Raw genomic sequence first — 15,497 nt, forward strand, 5'->3', positions numbered from 1 at the left:
TAATAGTGTAAAAAGTAATATATTCAAATATAAACTACACAGTAGCATTCTGTGAAAATTCTTTCTGTTCTGTGCATTCAACTAACAGAGTTGAACCATACTTTTGATTGAGCCGTTCTGAAACACTCTTTCTGTAGAAACTGCAATTGGACATGCTAAGCGCTAAGAGGCCTACATTGGGAAAAAGAATATCTTCAAATAAAAACTACACAGATGCATTCTGTGAAGCTTATTTCTGATCTGTAAATTCAGTTAACAGAGATAAAACATATTTTTGATTGAGCAGTTATGAAACAATCTTTTTGTAGAAAATGCAAGTGGAGATTCGGAGCGCTAAGAGGGTAATAGTGGAAAAAGGAATGTCTTCAAATATAAACTACACAGAATCATTCGGTGAAACTTCTTTCTGATCTGTGCATTCAGCTAACAGAGGTAAACCATACTTTTGATTGAGCAGATCTGAACACTCTTTCTGTAGAAAATGCAACTGGACATTTGGAGCGCTAAGAGCGTAGTAGTGGAAAAAGGAATATATTCAAATATAAACTACACAGAAGCATTCTGTGAAACTTCTTTCTGATCTGAGCATTCAGCTAACAGAGTTAAACCATACTTTTGATTGAGCAGTTTTGAAACACTCTGTCTGTAGAAAATGCAACTGGACATTCGTAGCGCTAAGTGGGTAATAGTGGAAAAAAGAATATGTTCAAATATAAACTACACAGAAGCATTGTATGAAACTACTTTCTGTTCTGTGCATTCAACTAACAGAGTTGAACCTTACTTTTGATTGAGCCTTTCTGAAACACTCTTTCTGTAGAAACTGCAATTGGACATTCTGAGCGCTAAGAATCCTCTATTGGGAAAAATAATATCTTCAAATAAAAACTACACAGAAGCATTGTGTGAAACTTATTTCTGATATGTTCATTAAGCTAACAGAGTTAAACCATACTTTTGATTGCGCAGTTCTGAGCACTCTTTCTGTAGAAAATGCAAGTGGACATTCGGAGCGCTAAGAGGGTAATAGTGGAAAAAGGAATATATTCAAATATAAACTACACAGTAGCATTCTGTGAAAATTCTTTCTGTTCTGTGCATTCAACTAACAGAGTTGAACCTTACTTTTGATTGAGCCGTTCTGAAACACTCTTTCTGTAGAAACTGCAATTGGACATGCTAAGCGCTAAGAGGCCTACATTGGGAAAAAGAATATCTTCAAATAAAAACTACACAGATGCATTCTGTGAAACTTATTTCTGATCTGTAAATTCAGTTAACAGAGATAAAACATATTTTTGATTGAGCAGTTATGAAACACTCTTTTTGTAGAAAATGCAAGTGGAGTTTCGGAGCGCTAAGAGGGTAATAGTGGAAAAAGGAATGTCTTCAAATATAAACTACACAGAATCATTCGGTGAAACTTCTTTCTGATCTGTGCATTCAGCTAACGGAGTTAAACCATACTTTTGATTGAGCAGATCTGAACACTCTTTCTGTAGAAAATGCAACTGGACATTTGGAGCGCTAAGAGCGTAGTAGTGGAAAAAGGAATATATTCAAATATAAACTACACAGAAGCATTCTGTGAAACTTCTTTCTGATCTGAGCATTCAGCTAACAGAGTTAAACCATACTTTTCACTGAGGAGTTTTGAAACACTCTGTCTGTAGAAAATGCAACTGGACATTCGTAGCGCTAAGTGGGTAATAGTGGAAAAAAGAATATGTTCAAATATAAACTACACAGTAGCATTTTATGAAACTCCTTTCTGTTCTGTGCATTCAACTAACAGAGTTGAACCTTACTTTTGATTGAGCCGTTCTGAAACACTCTTTCTGTAGAAACTGCAATTGGACATTCTGAGCGCTAAGAGGCCTATATTGGGAAAAAGAATGTCTACAAATAAAAACTACACAGAAGAATTGTGTGAAACTTCTTTCTGTTCTGTTTGTTCAACTAAAAGAGTTGAACCTTTATTTTGATTGTGCCGTTCTGAAACACTCTTTCTGTAGAAAATGCAAGTGGAGATTCGGAGCGCTGAGAGGGTAATAGTGGAAAAAGGAATGTCTCCAAATATAAACTACACAGAATCATTCGGTGAAACTTCTTTCTGATTTGTGCCTTCAGCTAAGAGAGTTTAACCATAGTTTTGATTGAGCAGATCTGAACACTCTTTCTGTAGAAAATGCAACTGGACATTTGGAGCGCTAAGAGCGTAGTAGTGGAAAAAGGAATATATTCAAATATAAACTACACAGAAGCATTCTGTGAAACTTCTTTCTGATCTGAGCATTCAGCTAACAGAGTTAAACCATACTTTTCACTGAGCAGTTTTGAAACACTCTGTCTGTAGGAAATGCAACTGGACATTCGTAGCGCTAAGTGGGTAATAGTGGAAAAAAGAATATGTTCAAATATAAACTACACAGAAGCATTGTATGAAACTTCTTTCTGTTCTGTGCATTCAACTAACAGAGTTGAACCTTACTTTTGATTGAGCCGTTCTGAAACACTCTTTCTGTAGAAACTGCAATTGGACATTCTGAGCGCTAAGAGGCCTATATTGGGAAAAAGAATGTCTACAAATAAAAACTACACAGAAGAATTGTGTGAAACTTCTTTCTGTTCTGTTTGTTCAACTAAAAGAGTTGAACCTTAGTTTTGATTGAGCCGTTCTGAAACACTCTTTCTGTAGAAAATGCAAGTGGAGATTCGGAGCGCTAAGAGGGTAATAATGGAAAAAGGAATGTCTCCAAATATAAACTACACAGAATCATTCTGTGAAACTTCTTTCTGATCTGTGCATTCAGCTAACAGAGTTAAACCATACTTTTGATTGAGCAGATCTGAACACTCTTTCTGTAGAAAATGCAACTGGACATTTGGAGCGCTAAGAGAGTAGTAGTGGAAAAAGGAATATATTCAAATATAAACTACACAGAAGCATTCTGTGAAACTTCTTTCTGATCTGAGCATTCAGCTAACAGAGTTAAACCATACTTTTGATTGAGCAGTTTTGAAACACTCTGTCTGTAGAAAATGCAACTGGACATTCGTAGCGCTAAGTGGGTAATAGTGGAAAAAAGAATATGTTCAAATATAAACTACACAGAAGCATTGTATGAAACTTCTTTCTGTTCTGTGCATTCAACTAACAGAGTTGAACCTTACTTTTGATTGAGCCTTTCTGAAACACTCTTTCTGTAGAAACTGCAATTGGACATTCTGAGCGCTAAGAGGCCTCTATTGGGAAAAATAATATCTTCAAATAAAAACTACACAGAAGCATTGTGTGAAACTTATTTCTGATATGTTCATTAAGCTAACAGAGTTAAACCATACTTTTGATTGCGCAGTTCTGAACACTCTTTCTGTAGAAAATGCAAGTGGACATTCGGAGCGCTAAGAGGGTAATAGTGTAAAAAGGAATATATTCAAATATAAACTACACAGTAGCATTCTGTGAAAATTCTTCCTGTTCTGTGCATTCAACTAACAGAGTTGAACCTTATTTTTGATTGAGCCGTTCTGAAACACTCTTTCTGTAGAAACTGCAATTGGACATGCTAAGCGCTAAGAGGCCTACATTGGGAAAAAGAATATCTTCAAATAAAAACTACACAGATGCATTCTGTGAAACTTATTTCTGATCTGTAAATTCAGTTAACAGAGATAAAACATATTTTTGATTGAGCAGTTATGAAACACACTTTTTGTAGAAAATGCAAGTGGAGATTCGGAGCGCTAAGAGGGTAATAGTGGAAAAAGGAATGTCTTCAAATATAAACTACACAGAATCATTCGGTGAAACTTCTTTCTGATCTGTGCATTCAGCTAACAGAGTTAAAACATACTTTTGATTGAGCAGATCTGAACACTCTTTCTGTAGAAAATGCAACGGGACATTTGGAGCGCTAAGAGCATATTAGTGGAAATAGAAATATATTCAAATATAAAATACACAGAAGCATTCTGTGAAACTTATTTCTGATCTGAGCATTCAGCTAACAGAGTTAAACCATACTTTTGATTGAGCAGTTTTGAAACACTCTGTCTGTAGAAAATGCAATTGGACATTCGTAGCGCTAAGTGGGTAATAGTGGAAAAAAGAATATGTTCAAATATAAACTACACAGAAGCATTCTGTGAAACTTCTTGCTGTTCTGTGCATTCAACTAACAGAGTTCAACCTTACTTTTGATTTAGCCGTTCTGAAACACTCTTTCTGCAGAAACTGCAATTGGACATTCTGAGCGCTAAGAGGCCTATATTGGGAAAAAGAATGTCTACAAATAAAAACTACACAGAAGAATTGTGTGAAACTTCTTTCTGTTCTGTTTGTTCAACTAAAAGAGTTGAACCTTAGTTTTGATTGAGCCGTTCTGAAACACTCTTTCTGTAGAAAATGCAAGTGGAGATTCGGAGCGCTAAGAGGGTAATAGTGGAAAAAGGAATGTCTCCAAATATAAACTACACAGAATCATTCTGTGAAAATTTTTCTGATCTGAGCATTCAGCTAACAGAGTTAAACCATACTTTTGATTCAGCAGATCTGAACACTCCTTCTGTAGAAAATGCAACTGGACATTTGGAGCGCTAAGAGAGTAGTAGTGGAAAAAGGAATATATTCAAATATAAACTACACAGAAGCATTCTGTGAAACTTCTTTCTGATCTGAGCATTCAGCTAACAGAGTTAAACCATACTTTTTATTGAGCAGTTTTGAAACACTCTGTCTGTAGAAAATGCAACTGGACATTCGTAGCGCTAAGTGGGTAATAGTGGAAAAAAGAATATGTTCAAATATAAACTACACAGAAGCATTGTATGAAACTTCTTTCTGTTCTGTGCATTCAACTAACAGAGTTGAACCTTAGTTTTGATTGAGCCTTTCTGAAACACTCTTTCTGTAGAAACTGCAATTGGACATTCTGAGCGCTAAGAGGCCTCTATTGGGAAAAATAATATCTTCAAATAAAAACTACACAGAAGCATTGTGTGAAACTTATTTCTGATATGTTCATTAAGCTAACAGAGTTAAACCATACTTTTGATTGCGCAGTTCTGAACACTCTTTCTGTAGAAAATGCAAGAGGACATTCGGAGCGCTAAGAGGGTAAGAGTGTAAAAAGGAATATATTCAAATATAAACTACACAGTAGCATTCTGTGAAAATTCTTTCTGTTCTGTGCATTCAACTAACAGAGTTGAACTTTATTTTTGATTGAGCCGTTCTGAAACACTCTTTCTGTAGAAACTGCAATTGGACATGCTAAGCGCTAAGAGGCCTACATTGGGAAAAAGAATATCTTCAAATAAAAACTACACAGATGCATTCTGTGAAACTTATTTCTGATCTGTAAATTCAGTTAACAGAGATAAAACATATTTTTGATTGAGCAGTTATGAAACACTCTTTTTGTAGAAAATGCAAGTGGAGATTCGGAGCGCTAAGAGGGTAATAGTGGAAAATGGAATGTCTTCAAATATAAACTACACAGAATCATTCGGTGAAACTTCTTTCTGATCTGTGCATTCAGCTAACAGAGTTAAAACATACTTTTGATTGAGCAGATCTGAACACTCTTTCTGTAGAAAATGCAACTGGACATTTGGAGCGCTAAGAGCATATTAGTGGAAAAAGAAATATATTCAAATATAAACTACACAGAAGCATTCTGTGAAACTTCTTTCTGATCTGAGCATTCAGCTAACAGAGTTAAACCATACTTTTTATTGAGCAGTTTTGAAACACTCTGTCTGTAGAAAATGCAACTGGACATTCGTAGCGCTAAGTGGGTAATAGTGGAAAAAAGAATATGTTCAAATATAAACTACACAGAAGCATTCTGTGAAACTTCTTGCTGTTCTGTGCATTCAACTAACAGAGTTGAACCTTACTTTTGATTGAGCCGTTCTGAAACACTCTTTCTGCAGAAACTGCAATTGGACATTCTGAGCGCTAAGAGGCCTATATTTGGAAAAAGAATGTCTACAAATAAAAACTACACAGAAGAATTGTGTGAAACTTCTTTCTGTTCTGTTTGTTCAACTAAAAGAGTTGAACCTTAGTTTTGATTGAGCCGTTCTGAAACACTCTTTCTGTAGAAAATGCAAGTGGAGATTCGGAGCGCTAAGAGGGTAATAGTGGAAAAAGGAATGTCTCCAAATATAAACTACACAGAATCGTTCTGTGAAACTTCTTTCTGATCTGTGCATTCAGCTAACAGAGTTAAACCATACTTTTGATTCAGCAGATCTGAACACTCTTTCTGTAGAAAATGCAACTGGACATTTGGAGCGCTAAGAGAGTAGTAGTGGAAAAAGGAATATATTCAAATATAAACTACACAGAAGCATTCTGTGAAACTTCATTCTGATCTGAGCATTCAGCTAACAGAGTTAAACCATACTTTGGATTGAGCAGTTTTGAAACACTCTGTCTGTAGAAAATGCAACTGGACATTCGTAGCGCTAAGTGGGTAATAGTGGAGAAAAGAATATGTTCAAATATAAACTACACAGAAGCATTGTATGAAACTTCTTTCTGTTCTGTGCATTCAACTAACAGAGTTGAACCTTACGTTTGATTGAGCCTTTCTGAAACACTCTTTCTGTAGAAACTGCAATTGGACATTCTGAGCGCTAAGAGGCCTCTATTGGGAAAAATAATATCTTCAAATAAAAACTACACAGAAGCATTGTGTGAAACTTATTTCTGATATGTTCATTAAGCTAACAGAGTTAAACCATACTTTTGATTGCGCAGTTCTGAACACTCTTTCTGTAGAAAATGCAAGTGGACATTCGGAGCGCTAAGAGGGTAATAGTGTAAAAAGTAATATATTCAAATATAAACTACACAGTAGCATTCTGTGAAAATTCTTTCTGTTCTGTGCATTCAACTAACAGAGTTGAACCATACTTTTGATTGAGCCGTTCTGAAACACTCTTTCTGTAGAAACTGCAATTGGACATGCTAAGCGCTAAGAGGCCTACATTGGGAAAAAGAATATCTTCAAATAAAAACTACACAGATGCATTCTGTGAAGCTTATTTCTGATCTGTAAATTCAGTTAACAGAGATAAAACATATTTTTGATTGAGCAGTTATGAAACAATCTTTTTGTAGAAAATGCAAGTGGAGATTCGGAGCGCTAAGAGGGTAATAGTGGAAAAAGGAATGTCTTCAAATATAAACTACACAGAATCATTCGGTGAAACTTCTTTCTGATCTGTGCATTCAGCTAACAGAGGTAAACCATACTTTTGATTGAGCAGATCTGAACACTCTTTCTGTAGAAAATGCAACTGGACATTTGGAGCGCTAAGAGCGTAGTAGTGGAAAAAGGAATATATTCAAATATAAACTACACAGAAGCATTCTGTGAAACTTCTTTCTGATCTGAGCATTCAGCTAACAGAGTTAAACCATACTTTTGATTGAGCAGTTTTGAAACACTCTGTCTGTAGAAAATGCAACTGGACATTCGTAGCGCTAAGTGGGTAATAGTGGAAAAAAGAATATGTTCAAATATAAACTACACAGAAGCATTGTATGAAACTACTTTCTGTTCTGTGCATTCAACTAACAGAGTTGAACCTTACTTTTGATTGAGCCTTTCTGAAACACTCTTTCTGTAGAAACTGCAATTGGACATTCTGAGCGCTAAGAATCCTCTATTGGGAAAAATAATATCTTCAAATAAAAACTACACAGAAGCATTGTGTGAAACTTATTTCTGATATGTTCATTAAGCTAACAGAGTTAAACCATACTTTTGATTGCGCAGTTCTGAGCACTCTTTCTGTAGAAAATGCAAGTGGACATTCGGAGCGCTAAGAGGGTAATAGTGGAAAAAGGAATATATTCAAATATAAACTACACAGTAGCATTCTGTGAAAATTCTTTCTGTTCTGTGCATTCAACTAACAGAGTTGAACCTTACTTTTGATTGAGCCGTTCTGAAACACTCTTTCTGTAGAAACTGCAATTGGACATGCTAAGCGCTAAGAGGCCTACATTGGGAAAAAGAATATCTTCAAATAAAAACTACACAGATGCATTCTGTGAAACTTATTTCTGATCTGTAAATTCAGTTAACAGAGATAAAACATATTTTTGATTGAGCAGTTATGAAACACTCTTTTTGTAGAAAATGCAAGTGGAGTTTCGGAGCGCTAAGAGGGTAATAGTGGAAAAAGGAATGTCTTCAAATATAAACTACACAGAATCATTCGGTGAAACTTCTTTCTGATCTGTGCATTCAGCTAACGGAGTTAAACCATACTTTTGATTGAGCAGATCTGAACACTCTTTCTGTAGAAAATGCAACTGGACATTTGGAGCGCTAAGAGCGTAGTAGTGGAAAAAGGAATATATTCAAATATAAACTACACAGAAGCATTCTGTGAAACTTCTTTCTGATCTGAGCATTCAGCTAACAGAGTTAAACCATACTTTTCACTGAGGAGTTTTGAAACACTCTGTCTGTAGAAAATGCAACTGGACATTCGTAGCGCTAAGTGGGTAATAGTGGAAAAAAGAATATGTTCAAATATAAACTACACAGTAGCATTTTATGAAACTCCTTTCTGTTCTGTGCATTCAACTAACAGAGTTGAACCTTACTTTTGATTGAGCCGTTCTGAAACACTCTTTCTGTAGAAACTGCAATTGGACATTCTGAGCGCTAAGAGGCCTATATTGGGAAAAAGAATGTCTACAAATAAAAACTACACAGAAGAATTGTGTGAAACTTCTTTCTGTTCTGTTTGTTCAACTAAAAGAGTTGAACCTTTATTTTGATTGTGCCGTTCTGAAACACTCTTTCTGTAGAAAATGCAAGTGGAGATTCGGAGCGCTGAGAGGGTAATAGTGGAAAAAGGAATGTCTCCAAATATAAACTACACAGAATCATTCGGTGAAACTTCTTTCTGATTTGTGCCTTCAGCTAAGAGAGTTTAACCATAGTTTTGATTGAGCAGATCTGAACACTCTTTCTGTAGAAAATGCAACTGGACATTTGGAGCGCTAAGAGCGTAGTAGTGGAAAAAGGAATATATTCAAATATAAACTACACAGAAGCATTCTGTGAAACTTCTTTCTGATCTGAGCATTCAGCTAACAGAGTTAAACCATACTTTTCACTGAGCAGTTTTGAAACACTCTGTCTGTAGGAAATGCAACTGGACATTCGTAGCGCTAAGTGGGTAATAGTGGAAAAAAGAATATGTTCAAATATAAACTACACAGAAGCATTGTATGAAACTTCTTTCTGTTCTGTGCATTCAACTAACAGAGTTGAACCTTACTTTTGATTGAGCCGTTCTGAAACACTCTTTCTGTAGAAACTGCAATTGGACATTCTGAGCGCTAAGAGGCCTATATTGGGAAAAAGAATGTCTACAAATAAAAACTACACAGAAGAATTGTGTGAAACTTCTTTCTGTTCTGTTTGTTCAACTAAAAGAGTTGAACCTTAGTTTTGATTGAGCCGTTCTGAAACACTCTTTCTGTAGAAAATGCAAGTGGAGATTCGGAGCGCTAAGAGGGTAATAATGGAAAAAGGAATGTCTCCAAATATAAACTACACAGAATCATTCTGTGAAACTTCTTTCTTATCTGTGCATTCAGCTAACAGAGTTAAACCATACTTTTGATTGAGCAGATCTGAACACTCTTTCTGTAGAAAATGCAACTGGACATTTGGAGCGCTAAGAGAGTAGTAGTGGAAAAAGGAATATATTCAAATATAAACTACACAGAAGCATTCTGTGAAACTTCTTTCTGATCTGAGCATTCAGCTAACAGAGTTAAACCATACTTTTGATTGAGCAGTTTTGAAACACTCTGTCTGTAGAAAATGCAACTGGACATTCGTAGCGCTAAGTGGGTAATAGTGGAAAAAAGAATATGTTCAAATATAAACTACACAGAAGCATTGTATGAAACTTCTTTCTGTTCTGTGCATTCAACTAACAGAGTTGAACCTTACTTTTGATTGAGCCTTTCTGAAACACTCTTTCTGTAGAAACTGCAATTGGACATTCTGAGCGCTAAGAGGCTTCTATTGGGAAAAATAATATCTTCAAATAAAAACTACACAGAAGCATTGTGTGAAACTTATTTCTGATATGTTCATTAAGCTAACAGAGTTAAACCATACTTTTGATTGCGCAGTTCTGAACACTCTTTCTGTAGAAAATGCAAGTGGACATTCGGAGCGCTAAGAGGGTAATAGTGTAAAAAGGAATATATTCAAATATAAACTACACAGTAGCATTCTGTGAAAATTCTTCCTGTTCTGTGCATTCAACTAACAGAGTTGAACCTTATTTTTGATTGAGCCGTTCTGAAACACTCTTTCTGTAGAAACTGCAATTGGACATGCTAAGCGCTAAGAGGCCTACATTGGGAAAAAGAATATCTTCAAATAAAAACTACACAGATGCATTCTGTGAAACTTATTTCTGATCTGTAAATTCAGTTAACAGAGATAAAACATATTTTTGATTGAGCAGTTATGAAACACACTTTTTGTAGAAAATGCAAGTGGAGATTCGGAGCGCTAAGAGGGTAATAGTGGAAAAAGGAATGTCTTCAAATATAAACTACACAGAATCATTCGGTGAAACTTCTTTCTGATCTGTGCATTCAGCTAACAGAGTTAAAACATACTATTGATTGAGCAGATCTGAACACTCTTTCTGTAGAAAATGCAACGGGACATTTGGAGCGCTAAGAGCATATTAGTGGAAATAGAAATATATTCAAATATAAACTACACAGAAGCATTCTGTGAAACTTATTTCTGATCTGAGCATTCAGCTAACAGAGTTAAACCATACTTTTTATTGAGCAGTTTTGAAACACTCTGTCTGTAGAAAATGCAATTGGACATTCGTAGCGCTAAGTGGGTAATAGTGGAAAAAAGAATATGTTCAAATATAAACTACACAGAAGCATTCTGTGAAACTTCTTGCTGTTCTGTGCATTCAACTAACAGAGTTGAACCTTACTTTTGATTTAGCCGTTCTGAAACACTCTTTCTGCAGAAACTGCAATTGGACATTCTGAGCGCTAAGAGGCCTATATTGGGAAAAAGAATGTCTACAAATAAAAACTACACAGAAGAATTGTGTGAAACTTCTTTCTGTTCTGTTTGTTCAACTAAAAGAGTTGAACCTTAGTTTTGATTGAGCCGTTCTGAAACACTCTTTCTGTAGAAAATGCAAGTGGAGATTCGGAGCGCTAAGAGGGTAATAGTGGAAAAAGGAATGTCTCCAAATATAAACTACACAGAATCATTCTGTGAAAATTTTTCTGATCTGAGCATTCAGCTAACAGAGTTAAACCATACTTTTGATTCAGCAGATCTGAACACTCCTTCTGTAGAAAATGCAACTGGACATTTGGAGCGCTAAGAGAGTAGTAGTGGAAAAAGGAATATATTCAAATATAAACTACACAGAAGCATTCTGTGAAACTTCTTTCTGATCTGAGCATTCAGCTAACAGAGTTAAACCATACTTTTTATTGAGCAGTTTTGAAACACTCTGTCTGTAGAAAATGCAACTGGACATTCGTAGCGCTAAGTGGGTAATAGTGGAAAAAAGAATATGTTCAAATATAAACTACACAGAAGCATTGTATGAAACTTCTTTCTGTTCTGTGCATTCAACTAACAGAGTTGAACCTTAGTTTTGATTGAGCCTTTCTGAAACACTCTTTCTGTAGAAACTGCAATTGGACATTCTGAGCGCTAAGAGGCCTCTATTGGGAAAAATAATATCTTCAAATAAAAACTACACAGAAGCATTGTGTGAAACTTATTTCTGATATGTTCATTAAGCTAACAGAGTTAAACCATACTTTTGATTGCGCAGTTCTGAACACTCTTTCTGTAGAAAATGCAAGTGGACATTCGGAGCGCTAAGAGGGTAATAGTGTAAAAAGGAATATATTCAAATATAAACTACACAGTAGCATTCTGTGAAAATTCTTTCTGTTCTGTGCATTCAACTAACAGAGTTGAACTTTATTTTTGATTGAGCCGTTCTGAAACACTCTTTCTGTAGAAACTGCAATTGGACATGCTAAGCGCTAAGAGGCCTACATTGGGAAAAAGAATATCTTCAAATAAAAACTACACAGATGCATTCTGTGAAACTTATTTCTGATCTGTAAATTCAGTTAACAGAGATAAAACATATTTTTGATTGAGCAGTTATGAAACACTCTTTTTGTAGAAAATGCAAGTGGAGATTCGGAGCGCTAAGAGGGTAATAGTGGAAAATGGAATGTCTTCAAATATAAACTACACAGAATCATTCGGTGAAACTTCTTTCTGATCTGTGCATTCAGCTAACAGAGTTAAAACATACTTTTGATTGAGCAGATCTGAACACTCTTTCTGTAGAAAATGCAACTGGACATTTGGAGCGCTAAGAGCATATTAGTGGAAAAAGAAATATATTCAAATATAAACTACACAGAAGCATTCTGTGAAACTTCTTTCTGATCTGAGCATTCAGCTAACAGAGTTAAACCATACTTTTTATTGAGCAGTTTTGAAACACTCTGTCTGTAGAAAATGCAACTGGACATTCGTAGCGCTAAGTGGGTAATAGTGGAAAAAAGAATATGTTCAAATATAAACTACACAGAAGCATTCTGTGAAACTTCTTGCTGTTCTGTGCATTCAACTAACAGAGTTGAACCTTACTTTTGATTGAGCCGTTCTGAAACACTCTTTCTGCAGAAACTGCAATTGGACATTCTGAGCGCTAAGAGGCCTATATTTGGAAAAAGAATGTCTACAAATAAAAACTACACAGAAGAATTGTGTGAAACTTCTTTCTGTTCTGTTTGTTCAACTAAAAGAGTTGAACCTTAGTTTTGATTGAGCCGTTCTGAAACACTCTTTCTGTAGAAAATGCAAGTGGAGATTCGGAGCGCTAAGAGGGTAATAGTGGAAAAAGGAATGTCTCCAAATATAAACTACACAGAATCGTTCTGTGAAACTTCTTTCTGATCTGTGCATTCAGCTAACAGAGTTAAACCATACTTTTGATTCAGCAGATCTGAACACTCTTTCTGTAGAAAATGCAACTGGACATTTAGAGCGCTAAGAGAGTAGTAGTGGAAAAAGGAATATATTCAAATATAAACTACACAGAAGCATTCTGTGAAACTTCTTTCTGATCTGAGCATTCAGCTAACAGAGTTAAACCATACTTTGGATTGAGCAGTTTTGAAACACTCTGTCTGTAGAAAATGCAACTGGACATTCGTAGCGCTAAGTGGGTAATAGTGGAGAAAAGAATATGTTCAAATATAAACTACACAGAAGCATTGTATGAAACTTCTTTCTGTTCTGTGCATTCAACTAACAGAGTTGAACCTTACGTTTGATTGAGCCTTTCTGAAACACTCTTTCTGTAGAAACTGCAATTGGACATTCTGAGCGCTAAGAGGCCTCTATTGGGAAAAATAATATCTTCAAATAAAAACTACACAGAAGCATTGTGTGAAACTTATTTCTGATATGTTCATTAAGCTAACAGAGTTAAACCATACTTTTGATTGCGCAGTTCTGAACACTCTTTCTGTAGAAAATGCAAGTGGACATTCGGAGCGCTAAGAGGGTAATAGTGTAAAAGGTAATATATTCAAATATAAACTACACAGTAGCATTCTGTGAAAATTCTTTCTGTTCTGTGCATTCAACTAACAGAGTTGAACCATACTTTTGATTGAGCCGTTCTGAAACACTCTTTCTGTAGAAACTGCAATTGGACATGCTAAGCGCTAAGAGGCCTACATTGGGAAAAAGAATATCTTCAAATAAAAACTACACAGATGCATTCTGTGAAGCTTATTTCTGATCTGTAAATTCAGTTAACAGAGATAAAACATATTTTTGATTGAGCAGTTATGAAACAATCTTTTTGTAGAAAATGCAAGTGGAGATTCGGAGCGCTAAGAGGGTAATAGTGGAAAAAGGAATGTCTTCAAATATAAACTACACAGAATCATTCGGTGAAACTTCTTTCTGATCTGTGCATTCAGCTAACAGAGGTAAACCATACTTTTGATTGAGCAGATCTGAACACTCTTTCTGTAGAAAATGCAACTGGACATTTGGAGCGCTAAGAGCGTAGTAGTGGAAAAAGGAATATATTCAAATATAAACTACACAGAAGCATTCTGTGAAACTTCTTTCTGATCTGAGCATTCAGCTAACAGAGTTAAACCATACTTTTGATTGAGCAGTTTTGAAACACTCTGTCTGTAGAAAATGCAACTGGACATTCGTAGCGCTAAGTGGGTAATAGTGGAAAAAAGAATATGTTCAAATATAAACTACACAGAAGCATTGTATGAAACTACTTTCTGTTCTGTGCATTCAACTAACAGAGTTGAACCTTACTTTTGATTGAGCCTTTCTGAAACACTCTTTCTGTAGAAACTGCAATTGGACATTCTGAGCGCTAAGAATCCTCTATTGGGAAAAATAATATCTTCAAATAAAAACTACACAGAAGCATTGTGTGAAACTTATTTCTGATATGTTCATTAAGCTAACAGAGTTAAACCATACTTTTGATTGCGCAGTTCTGAGCACTCTTTCTGTAGAAAATGCAAGTGGACATTCGGAGCGCTAAGAGGGTAATAGTGGAAAAAGGAATATATTCAAATATAAACTACACAGTAGCATTCTGTGAAAATTCTTTCTGTTCTGTGCATTCAACTAACAGAGTTGAACCTTACTTTTGATTGAGCCGTTCTGAAACACTCTTTCTGTAGAAACTGCAATTGGACATGCTAAGCGCTAAGAGGCCTACATTGGGAAAAAGAATATCTTCAAATAAAAACTACACAGATGCATTCTGTGAAACTTATTTCTGATCTGTAAATTCAGTTAACAGAGATAAAACATATTTTTGATTGAGCAGTTATGAAACACTCTTTTTGTAGAAAATGCAAGTGGAGTTTCGGAGCGCTAAGAGGGTAATAGTGGAAAAAGGAATGTCTTCAAATATAAACTACACAGAATCATTCGGTGAAACTTCTTTCTGATCTGTGCATTCAGCTAACGGAGTTAAAACATACTTTTGATTGAGCAGATCTGAACACTCTTTCTGTAGAAAATGCAACTGGACATTTGGAGCGCTAAGAGCGTAGTAGTGGAAAAAGGAATATATTCAAATATAAACTACACAGAAGCATTCTGTGAAACTTCTTTCTGATCTGAGCATTCAGCTAACAGAGTTAAACCATACTTTTCACTGAGGAGTTTTGAAACACTCTGTCTGTAGAAAATGCAAATGGACATTCGTAGCGCTAAGTGGGTAATAGTGGAAAAAAGAATATGTTCAAATATAAACTACACAGTAGCATTTTATGAAACTCCTTTCTGTTCTGTGCATTCAACTAACAGAGTTGAACCTTACTTTTGATTGAGCCGTTCTGAAACACTCTTTCTGTA

Source organism: Symphalangus syndactylus, chromosome 6, assembly GCF_028878055.3.
Source record: "Symphalangus syndactylus isolate Jambi chromosome 6, NHGRI_mSymSyn1-v2.1_pri, whole genome shotgun sequence".
Lineage (NCBI taxonomy): Eukaryota > Metazoa > Chordata > Mammalia > Primates > Hylobatidae > Symphalangus > Symphalangus syndactylus.